At 38.9% G+C, this 12,257-nt stretch overlaps 1 protein-coding gene across 2 annotated transcripts in view; it reads left to right on the top strand.

Annotated features, from left to right (window-relative positions):
• Window positions 1-12,257, top strand: part of GPAM (glycerol-3-phosphate acyltransferase, mitochondrial) — a 60,975-nt gene that overhangs the window by 6,059 nt on the left and 42,659 nt on the right. Inside the window, exon 1 of one of the 2 annotated variants that reach the window (XM_062001579.1) lies at window positions 3,996-4,052. The exons of the other annotated variant lie outside the window; for it this stretch is intronic. The gene's annotated coding sequence lies outside the window, so the exon portion shown is untranslated. Of the gene's footprint in view, window positions 1-3,995; window positions 4,053-12,257 lie in introns of those variants that run through there. 2 annotated transcript variants of the gene reach the window in all.

Below are 12,257 nucleotides of genomic sequence, written 5' to 3'. Positions count from 1 at the left end.
TTCACTGGGCGTTTTTGAGCTGAGAAATATGTTGATTACAGTTCAATTGCTGCAAGTAGGATACCCTTCAGGAGGTTACTATCCTCACTCCTGCTGGGGTTTCTGTTATGGTAGTGATGATATTTTTCAAACACTGTTTTGGAAAAAACTCTAAGGTCATCATTAGTATATAATTATGATGATGGCTTCAGTTTACCTTCCTGTAATGCCAATGGAAGATTTGTGTGTGTATCTACAATAAGATTAAGAGCCTTTAAGTTGCATTTACAGTAATCATATTAATTAGAGAAGTGTTAGGATAGTATTAATCCTTTATAGCCCTTGGACTCACTATTTTGATAGTCCATGTGCAAGCACAATACTTCCCCTTATTCTGGTGGATGAGGACAATCACAGTTACCTGGGAAGAGGATGGCTTTAGCTGGACTGTGAGAGCACCTGTGGCCCCATAGCGCAACCTCTGTCCAATCACCCAAAACCACCAGTTTTAGGGCATGGCAGCCTTTGTTTTCTTATGCAGACATGTTGAATGTGAAACGTATTTCTGAAGAAGAAATTCATTTAAAAAAATATTGTACATAAGCTGTAAGCCTAAGTAAGACCGAGCTTGTGGTTTGCAATCGTAACTTTTCCCATTTTACTTTCTACAGTTTGTTTATCTTTCAGTTCACATACTTATTGAACTTAATATTGTTAACTGCATCCATTTAGGCAGAAATTCAAGTGAGGAGTCTTCTTGTTTTTATGTTGTATTGCTAAGTTCTTTTTGTTACCATTATGGAGTGTATGGGTACATATCTACATTCAAAGTACAATATAATTCTGGAATGAGTCCATTTTTTGTTCATTTTCTTCTCATTGGTGTTAAAAACACTGCAGGATTGGCATCAACATTATAGTTGGCCAAATGTCCCTGGTAACACTTTGATCACAGTTAAAACAGATTCTGTTACAGGAAAGGCAGAATAAAGGAAGATGCAGAACCTGATTTAAAGAAGGTTTTAAGAGTGATACATGTATGCACAAAGAATTAGAGTGTCAAAGCAAGCTAGAGAAATCTGGAGTGGTTTGGTAAGGTCCCAGGCAGAGCAGAATTCGCCAGTTGTCTGCAGATCCTGATAGCTCAAGAAATTCCATTTTTAAAATTGTGCAAAAGGAGTAGGGTTGCATTTACTCATTGTGGAAGGCTCTGAGAAGCAGGGGTGAAGGAGAAAGAGGCAGGCTCATCAGTCCAGGCACTAATTAGGGCCAAGGTCTCTTGAGGAAGTTAATGAGTTTCTAATAGCCAACTAGCAGCTGATAGGGAGTGGAAGAATAGTCAGCCCCCGCACCCTGCTTTTATTTCTGCTTTAAAGTGAGAGATACTTTTAGGAGATCTAGACAATATTTTGTAATCAAATGTCTTCTACTAGGAAATAGCTGCTTCTAATGTGAAAACCTTTTTCTTCCTGATGTGGTTTAACCCCAGCCAGCAAGTAAGCATGAGACAGCTGCTCTCTCACATCTTCCCCTCTCAGTGAGATAGAGAGAACTGGGCAAAAAAGTAAAATCTGTGGGTCGGGATAAGAACAAATGGATAACTAATAAAAATGCTTTTTGATAATAAATGTGATGAAAAAGAATGTAACAAAAAGAGAGAAATAAAACTCAAGGGTTAAAAAATACCCCACAAAAACAAGAACTGCCCAGTGCAATTGCTCACTACCTGCTGATGCCTGAGCAGTGACTGGCCCCTTCCTGCCATCTCCCTCCAGTTCATATACTGGGCATGACATCCTATGGTGTGGAATAGCCCTTGGGCTAGTTCAGGTCTGCTGTCCCTGCCATACTCCCTCCCAGCTTCTTGTGCACCTCCTCCTTGGCAAGCCATGGGAAGCTGAAAAGTCCTTCACTTAGGATAAGCACTGCTTATCAACAACTAAAACATTCGTGTGTTACCAATATTATTCTCACACTGAATCGAAAACACAGCCCTGTATCAGCTTCTAGGGAGAAAATTAACTCTATCCCAGTCAAGACCAAAACACTTACACAATGTGAGGGAACATTTAAAAACATTTATGATCTCTTGAGATTGATGATGTTTTACATGAGTATCTCCTGAGTCTTACTGCAGTGCTCAGGATGGTCCACTTTATCTGATTTTAACTGTCTCTGCCTTTGGCTATGCTTCTGAAGTGTCTGGCATGACTGCTCTTGTTTGCACTTCTCCCCCATCTTTGTGTGACAGATAGCTTTTGCCATCTTCCTGACCTTGCCAGGTAAACATTGCACTAACACAGCTTTTGCATAGCATGCATTTGTTTTTGAAAAAACATTGGATGGCAAAAGAAATGCACCCAGGTAAGTGAATGAGGAAAAGGAAATGAGAGGCCAAATTAGTGCAAAACAGTGGTGGGGTATGCTCCTAGCACAGGCCAGGAAATGACCATGGAAGGGTGTGGGCTCTTCTTCAGTATGTGTGGTGCTGTGAGGATGTTACCCTTTATCAAGACAGAGGTGCATTCAGCTGTGGGTGTAAGTACAGCCATTAGCCAAACATCCACCTGCAGAGATGTGAATCAACAATGCAGCAACAGTGAGGACTTGCTCACTTAAGTTCTCAGCTCTAAAAAGGCCCGTTCTTTATGAACTGCTTGCACAGTGGGCCTGACTTCATCAGTTTTGTTACCCACAAGACTTTATGTGTCTCATGTCTAATAGGTGTTTAATAACATGCAAAGGCCAAGTGAAATACTGTATCTGCTATAATATTCCCTTTCATTTCCACCACCTGTGGATCCTGGTGGATCTACATCAGGAAAGACTGGTGCATTTCTTGCCAGTTTCAAATACTTGTAATTCCTGTGGTGGCTCATTTATGAGTCACGTCTTTTTTTAATCACTATACAAATAACATTAATATAACAACAAGCAATTAAAAAACCCTGGTATCTATTTGGGCCACACTATCAATTGAGTGCGATTCCAGGGCTGTAATTAACTCTGCAGTCTTTAGATGTGTGTTGTGTCCACCACCTACATCCTCTGTGCTGGATTTCTGCTCCCTGTGTTGTTCTTACAAACTCAAAGAGGAGTAAAAAGCAAGGCTCCGAACTGAGACATTTCTTGATTTAATATCAAGGAGGCCAGTAATTTTCCTGTGATGTGGTGGCATATCTTTTGCTTCTTGTGGAAATAACCCATAGTGGTAGATTAAGTTTTATGTTCTTAATATTGAAAGAGTTGATTGTTTCCAAAACAAATTGCCTGTCACCTTCTTTTTGGAAAAAACCCTCATTCTCTCCCACTTGCAAAATAGGTTGATGTTAATTCACTTATAGATTATACTCTACTTTTATGTGATGGCAGTTGTTTTGTCACAGGTGTAATGGCTTAAAGATATAGCTTGACTTATGTCTTGTTCATCATTCTGTTGTAACTGCTTTTAGCTAATAATCTTTGGCTCAGGACCCTGGTTAGTGGATAATATACATCATGGCCAACACCTATATAAATTGGTCGTCTGAAAAGGATAGAGATCACTGTATGGGCACAATTTCATTAACTTCCATATTGTTCCCTTTAAACTAGTGTATGAAAAGGAATTGCCAATGAGTCATATGTTATTTGCAGGTTATTATTATCCACAGCTTGGTGCCAAGGAAACTGATTTATTCTGTTATTACCGTGTCACTCATTGCTTTGTGCAATAGATCAATTCCAAACATAAATACATTGAGTAGTCTATAGATAGGAATAAATCCTGTTACACTCAAGTAGATACATGCTGCATGCTAGCTTTGACACAGAGAATCAGAAGACTCCTGTAGCTTCTTTGGATTTGTCATATTCCATTACTTATACTTTGGTTTTTCATTTGTCTGCTTAAGTTTTGGTGGTAGCTTTGAAGAAGTCACCTGAACAGATCATTTTGGACTTTGTTCTGACACTCACCATGCTCACTGAGCAGTCTTGGGTATTTTTGAGCTCTGGATGTCTTTGACAGTTGCATAAACTTTTGGGAGGACATAATTTCTACTTGACTTTCCCACCAGGATTCAGCAGTTAAGGTATGTTTATCTTTGTATAGGTTACATATTGTTAGGTGTAGAAGAAAGAATCACTCTGTGTTATGTATAACATATTCCTGTTTCTTGCAGCTTCTTGTGTTCAGACTGGAGGCACTCTGGGAACCTTGATATAGTACAAAGATGCTTCCCAGGCCTGTGTGTCCACTTTGCTAGGGATTTGTTCAGTGCCTTGGACCAATTCAAAGGCACAATCCATGATTTGTGCAATGGTTGCTGTAAAACAACTTTATGATCCAATTTGAGACTACTCATAATCAAACCTCACTACTGGTTTCTTCAGTCCTCAGACAGTGCTGGTAGGGTCAGTCATTAAGAAGCAGATTCTCCTGTCTGCTTTACAGAAGAGAGGCCAGAATTCATGGAGTCTTGAACTAATTGAGATCTTTGGCTTCATGTTAGCTAAAGGACAGCATGAAAGGCATAATTCCATGCAACATTTTTTCCTACACTCTCTAAAGGTTTTTGGTTTTTCCACTTTCACTCTCTGGGCTGCATTTAAGCAGTTCTGTGGGGACAGAGAACAGTCCTTGGGCACGGACCAGCTGTGTGATCACAGACAGAGTATCACTCTCTGCCTTTGGCTGCCCTTCAGCTTCTGCCTTGTATTTTTAGCTTCCAGTCTCCTTAGTAGAAGACTTGTCTCTTCTTACTGTGTTTGTGGCGCAGTGGATGGATTAGCAGTTCTGCCCTTTCCTCCTCTGGGCTGTAGTAAAAAGGAAATATTTAAAAAGTGATTCCTTAATTGTGATTAAGGGAGAATTGTATTTCCTAACACATTCATGACAAGGCATCGTTATTTAAGCAAGTTTGTTTAAACTGTCATCCCAGATTGGATGTCTTTGTCACACAACAGGTGCTTCAAATCACTAATCTCTTGCAGTCCGAGCTGGTATTTATTGCTGTCCAATGTCAGATCCTTTTCCTTGGCATAGCAGAACATACAACACAACCTGCAAATTGTGCTGGAGAGCATATTTAATCACACATCAGCAGATTACCTATAATTTTCTCCATCATGGCTAGATCTTAGGAGATCTTCAGTGGGAGGATAATGCCTACTCCAAAGACCAAAGCAACCCTGCAGGGAAGATTGCAGCCCAGTTGCAAAGTACTGTTGGAGTAGATTTGAGCTGGTTAAAGCCTTTGATGATCAGTCTGAAGTTGTTTATAGTTTCATATTTCAAAGTCCAATCTTTGAATTCCCTGAGCTATTCCAGTGAGTAACCTCAAATATCTCTGGGCTTCATGTCAGTCCTGTGCATCTAGATGAATTCTTCATGGATTTGCTTTGTACCACACTGCCAAGGCTTGTCAGCTGCCATGGGGTTTAAGCTGCCAATTGCTAGAAGTCAGTAGTTTGTCTGTATTTGCACTAATCAACCTAAAACTAATTTTGTGCACAGAAGTAGGATCCTTCAGAGTCTGTTACAAGTGATGCATCTGAATGTGTGAGGCATCTACTTTGGGATCAGATGACCTGTGCCCTAGAAATGAATGTTTCTTTCCAGAGTGAGATAAAGATATCTATTTCTAAGCTTAGCTGGATGAAACTCACCCAGTGTGTTTGCCCTTCAGTCCAGTTCAGCTTTTCCTTAGGCTCTCAGTAATCCCTCAGTATTAGAAGAGCTAAGAAGAACTTAGGACAAATTTTCTGTTTTGTAGGAGGCACAGAGAAAGCAAACAGAAAAGTACAGTGTGGCATATCATTTATATAACATGTTCTGACCTGCAACTACACTCCAGTTCAGTGTTATAATTGCCTTTTCAATAAACCTCCAAATTATCATCCTTTCTGAGTGTACTAGAGCAACACCTGCTACCTCATAGACCTTGCAGGTCTAGCACATGGCCAGGAAAACAGAACCACATCTCCCCTTGGGCTAGAGCAGGAGTTACAACATTGTGATAAATGCAATATTGTCCCAGATAGTTAACTCCTCTAGATTAAGAACCCACAGTGGTTTCCTGTGTTGCTCTTTCAGACTTTCTCACCTGATTAGCACCAAATCTGGTTTGCTCACATCAGAGTATCTATTAGTCATATTATATCTTATCATATCAGCAACTGGAGTTTCTTAGTATAGATACCTAATAATGTAGGGATATAGTTAAGAAAACTAAAAACTGAATCTTCTGATTTGGGGTTAGTTGTGTCTATTCACTCCCTCTCCTCCAGCAACTGACAAAGCTGCATTAGGATCATTTTTCGTGACTGAAATGTGTATAAAAAATAGAAGCAAGTACACATACCTGAAAGACCAAGACTATAGAAATAAGATCAGGAAGGCTGAACTGATACATATTTGGGAGGGTACAAAAAAAAAGGAGAAGGAAAAAAAGATTCCATAATGAAAATGTGAAGGAAAGACAAAGGCAAGTTATCATTTTACTATTTAGCATGAAACAAGACCAAATTGCAGATGATAAGAAAATGAAATTGTTCAAGGCTTTCAATTGGAAAGTTAGTTGTGTCCAGAAGTTTAGCAAAATGAATTCTAATTCTATGTGAGGGGTTTAAGTCAGAAAATTGAAAGACCAGGTTAAAGACTGTTTTAAAGTATGCATGTAGCAAGAACCAGAATATGAAAAAAAAATGCTTTAGGTTATTTGAGGAATTAGCAAAAGCTGTCACTGAATTGTTAGTTATCTGTAGTACTTGGGGAAAATGAAAACACAACACATTTCAGCTTTCTCAGCATCATTCATCAGTAGATTTCCATCTCCACTGAACAGAGAACCTACTTTTTCCTTCCTCTTTTTCATGCACACATTTCTTATTGCCTTTCATGGTCCCTGTACCTTGAATCTTATTCTTTCCAGTATGTGTGCCCAGGGGTTGACATGGAAAGTTTGAAGGCCTGTGATAAACATTTAGGCATGGTGGTTTAAAAATGTGAAAACTCCTCATAGGCTTAATTCTCCTCTATTTCCTCTCCATGGAAAGTTCTGGTTTGAAATATGCCATTGGAGCAGCTACAACTTCATCCCAGTTGCTGTAGAGAGGCTTCCACTCCACTACACTGCTCTTGTACTTATACTGAATGCTTGTAGATTTTTGTTACTTCCACTACTATATGGTTAAAATGTATGTATCTATGTAAGCCTGCCATTAAAAGAACTGAAACCATGCATTCATAATGAGTTGGAAATGGACTTCCAGTCTTGCACCATGAGTCCTGTGAGTAATACATATGTCACAGGCCTCTTCAGCATCACTGAGATTCCTCTCCTGCCATGGGGACTGTTGAGCTGAACAAATGTTCAAGGGTCAGGACTTCAATTTATATCTGTATTATCTAGTAATGCTTTTTCTGCCACAAACTGCCCTGCATGGCTGGACATACTGGAAATATTGTTATGTGTATGTACACACAGAGTTGTCCAAAGGCTTCTGAGACAGAAAACTGAATGGTTTCTCTCTTCAGAAAGACAGGTGCAAATACTTGGAGAGATGCATTTTGGGGCATGAATTTCTATCCCAGACAAAGTCTCTCAAGATGCATTACAACAGGGCAGATGTTGCAGAACCTGGCCAAGGATCCTGGCACAGAGAGGAGAATGAAGTCAGGAAGCATTTGAATTACATGTTTCTTGAAAAACAATTATGCCATTGATAAGATACTATTAAACTGTGAGCTAAGGCAATGTCACAGTATTTCTGAGCTAATATCTTCATTATTCAGCAAGTGATTGGATCAAAATTACCCATTTTTTTAATTAAATGAGAGCTGAAAAACACGAAGAAATTCCCATAAAGACTTTTAATGTAATACTTGCTATCCATTCTTCCATGCAAAAATATCCTGCCATCTCTAGTGTGAGGCATTATTGAAACTTAAGAACATCTTTGAATTGCTTGGCTTTAGCATTCGACTTGACCATATTAAAGTTAATATATTAAATTAATCTTAAAGCTCACATCAGTTACAGCTGAAATAGCCAAGATATTTCAGCATGAAGGTGTGAAAAGTAGAGCCCATAACTTCGAAAAGTCATCTGACTGGATGCATTGTGTGAAACTCTCCAGCATTGTTGGCATCAATTCCAGTCCAGCCTCTCTGATTTTTACTAAGTTCAAATTGTCACGAGTAAAATTGTCACAACTGAAAATATTCTTCATTACATTGTTGCAATGGTGCTGCTGCAGAAAATCTCTTTGGCATCTGGAATTTCCTGACACTTTCTTCTTGTATGTTTTTCCTTTGAAATCCTTATTAGTCCCAGGTTTTCTGTCATGAGGATTTTGTCTAGGTATTTACAACATATCCTTGTGACTTTAAATATAAGTTGGTTTAGAAGATAAAATGAGTAAAAAAGCCTTTTTCATGATGAAATGTGAAGCAAATTACTGCTGGTTAAGCTTATTGAGCACAAACATATATTGTCATCAGTGAAGTCATAGAATCCTAGAGTAGTTTGGGCTGGAAGGAACTTTAAAGGTTATCTAGTCCAGCTCCTAAGTGATGGGAGATACAGTAATACATCATGTTCAAAGGCTGGTACTAGATGGGAAGTATTTAAACTGGATGTCTTAAGGAAAGAGATGTCAACATACTGAACACACTGCTTTTCACTGCCAGCTGTTGTCCAAATCCACTATTAATTTTTGAGTGGTCCAGGCTTACTTATTTCTTTTGGCTACCAAGGCCTGTGAAGCTGCAAAGGCTGCCTGGTGATGACATGGCTGTGTGTTAACCAAGTGCCAGTGGATCATGTATTTCTCTCATGCAGGGCTTAGCATTCAGTGGTCTTAAAAGCTTCTCCAAATAACAGTTAATTATCATTCTCAGCATCCTACCAGCTTTGTAAACAGCTTGTCATTTAACAGATAAAGCTAATGACAAACATGTTAATACTTTCTGACTGTATGGGATCATATGTGAACCTTAAATGACTGTATATAAAGAACATTACTCCCCTACTTGTGGCAAATCAGATGTATAGAGTTTACAGTCAGTCAACAACAGGCACCTCTACAGGAGATCCAACCATCAGTCTGAACTTAAATCACTCATAGTAGATGCTTACATGCCTGTGTCCCATGCAGAAATCTCTCTGCTGGCTTTAGTAAATTAACAAGATCAAATTAATATTTATTTTAGGCATAACTTCTTGATGCATATAAACAGATATGCTTTGCTTCCAAATCAATTGCAGGTGTAATGCTCCTTTAAAGCACGTTCTGATAGTCTACCTTTCAAAATCTAAAGGCATGAGTAGGCTATTGACATCTTCATCTGATAGAAATGAACTCAGTTTTATGACCACAGGGGCAATGAGGGAAATACAGGCTTACTAAGTACTCTACGATTAAAATCATAGACTAAAATAGAAATTTAGAAGTCCTGTTATGAAACTTATTTATCTTGACAGCCCTAGTTAAGAGCATTTGATGTGCTCCAAAAGAACCTGCTATAAGTCAAACATCAGTTCATTTCAGCCATTGCTTCATGTCCAATGGAATCTCCAAGATGAGGCTTTGTGACTGTTTTAGTGTACTTGTTTGAGAAACAGATACTTTAGGAATGGGCTTAGGTGTTGATTCACACAGAAATGGTCAGTAAACACCTTCTACTGGTCAAGAACTTGTCAAGCTTATGCAATGACCTGTTCCTCTTCAAACTTTTGACCTGGGATAACCCATGTAATCTGTCCTCCCTATTTGAGTGTTGTAAGAAAAGCCGAATGTTCCTATATATTCTGGCATCAGGGTAATGGGAGCCATGCAAATGCCTTAGCAAGAGAGATAAAATAGCAGGGGAGAGAGATCATCCCTGGCATGACTCCTGGGTGCTTCCCCTCTAAATATGCATCATGTTTCATCCAGACAGGTTTTATTTATGTCCTTGTTCATGACTGCACCTTTGGTAGGATTGGCTGGACATGGTAAGTCACTGGTTATTTTGTCGTTAAGTTTTTTGGCATAAAAGGAGAAAAACCTCCATAGTTAGAGGTCTTCATAGAGTACTCAAAACACTTTCAGGCAGAGGGAAGGGTGGGAAATTAGTGGTTCTCGGGTGTCTTAGAATGAGCAAGGTGAACTGAATTATTTGGGGCAGAGCACATTCATTTCTTTCAGATTCACTGCCTGCTTTACAGTTATCTTATCCTGTGTTCCTTTATTGTTATTTTTTTAATTGACGAAGAGAAATCCATGATTAAAAATAAGTTCTTTGCAATTTTTGTATTTGTAATCTTTTAGTTAAACCACTACAATTAGGATGTTGTAGATGACAGAAAATTCTGGAATAACCAGAACAAAGAAGCATTTAAAAAATTAAGAGTGGAAGGTAAATGTAATTCAGAAGATAGTAAATAAATGCTTCATCACATTTCCCAGTTTATTCTGTACTCGTAGATCCTTAGTTTGTGTGCAGAGATGTTAGCCATAAATACAGAGGTAAAATGCCAGTTTCCCAATAGTAGGCAAGGAAAGAAAGTAGCCTGTATGACAGCATACTGGTTTCCAAATTGTAGGTGGTATAAACCACTCTAGAAACCTATTTCATTATGAAAAAAAATGTGTTCCTGACCAACATAATTAAAGTGCTTTGGAACATGGTTGAAATGGATGTAACTTCTTGAGCATCTGTTCAAGAAAAACATAGAATCATAAAATCACAGAAAGGCAGAGGATGGAAGGGATCTTTAGAGAACATCTAGTCCAACCCCTCTGCCAAAGCAGTTCCTCCTAGATCAGGTCACACACGAACGTGTCCAGGTGAGTTTTGAAGACCCCCAAGGAAGAAACCTCCACACCCTCCCTGGGCAGCCTGTGCCAGGGCTCCCTCACCCCCAGAGTAAAATAGTTTTTTCTTATGTTGAAATGGAACTTTTTCTGTTCCAGCTTTATCCCATTACCCCTTGTCCTGTCACTAGATACAGTAAAAAAAAGTGATGCCCCAACCTCCTGACACCCACCATTTAGATATTTGTAAATACTAATGAGGTCCCTGTGCAGTCTCCTCTTTAATCCCATTGACACCACTGTGCTCTGAAGGGCTTTGACAAATGGAATTTAGTTCTAATTAGGGAGTGAATACAAATATATTCTGGTAAATTTACTTGTCAGCATACCAGCAATACTGATTTTTTTTTTTAAACTGGGAATTTAAATGAGGAAAAAACCACATTGTGAGTATTTCAGCTATTTTTTCACCTCCAGAAAACAAAACTAAGCCTTAACATGGGCAATCATACAAAGAATGTACTTTTTAAGGCCACAATTTGACCTCATTCTCCATGAAGTCAGTTTTCCTCCTGGGGCTCTCTCTCCCTGGTATTTTTGTTCTCATTCAATAATGGGAACCAATGCTACTCCTCACCAGCAGTAAGATATGACTCTTTGAGCACAAATCCACATATATGTCTTGTAATGGCCCTGCCCCTTTGCACAACTACTGCCCCTCTGTCAGTTATTCCTCCTACCCTTCCGTTACCTCTGTGGTTGGACTAGCATGATGGTTTTGATGATGACTTATTTTTCAGGTGGATCATTTCCCTCATCTACTTCACTGCATGCCTCCCAGATGAGGATTATATTTTATCACTAGTGAGTTTTAACCAAAAAACCCTTATAGAATGGTGTATTTTCTTTCTGTTGACAGAGGTGGGAAAAACAATGGAAAGGTGAATCAGGAGTGGTCAGGTTTTCAGGTGATTCTTGATCCTAGTCTTTGGGCTTTGTTGGGTAAGCTTTTCAGTGACTGAATAAATGCATTTAAATATTTCCAAGTGATTGTGTTTAGAAGCCTAAAAACAGGAGGCTCAACATGGAAAATAAAATGCCTCCTTAGACTAGTGGGTTAGAAGTAAAGTTGGATGTGTGAATTCTTATCAAACTGGAAAAAAGGTAAAACCTTAACTTCCTCTTTTTCACCATCTCCGTGAATACAGCCCAATTCTCTGTGCTCCTGTCATCCAGTACTACTATTTTGTGGTTGTTTGAATATATTTGATTCAAACACGTTACCTCTTAAACCATTGTGAACACCTCAGTCAAGGAAGCAGGCAATGACACAGGTTAAAATAAAAGCTCCACACATGTTCCAGGCCTGACAGTGTTTAAAATACCTGATCGTTTTCTAAAGATGTAACGTAGTTCAATTGTGATATACTACAAATCTTTCTGACTACACAGTTATGTCTTTCCATGCATGTGAGTCTTTTCATGATGGGTGAGGA

The sequence above is a fragment of the Colius striatus genome, chromosome 8 (genome assembly GCF_028858725.1).
Source record: "Colius striatus isolate bColStr4 chromosome 8, bColStr4.1.hap1, whole genome shotgun sequence".
Lineage (NCBI taxonomy): Eukaryota > Metazoa > Chordata > Aves > Coliiformes > Coliidae > Colius > Colius striatus.
This window is presented reverse-complemented; position numbering and strand designations above follow the sequence as displayed.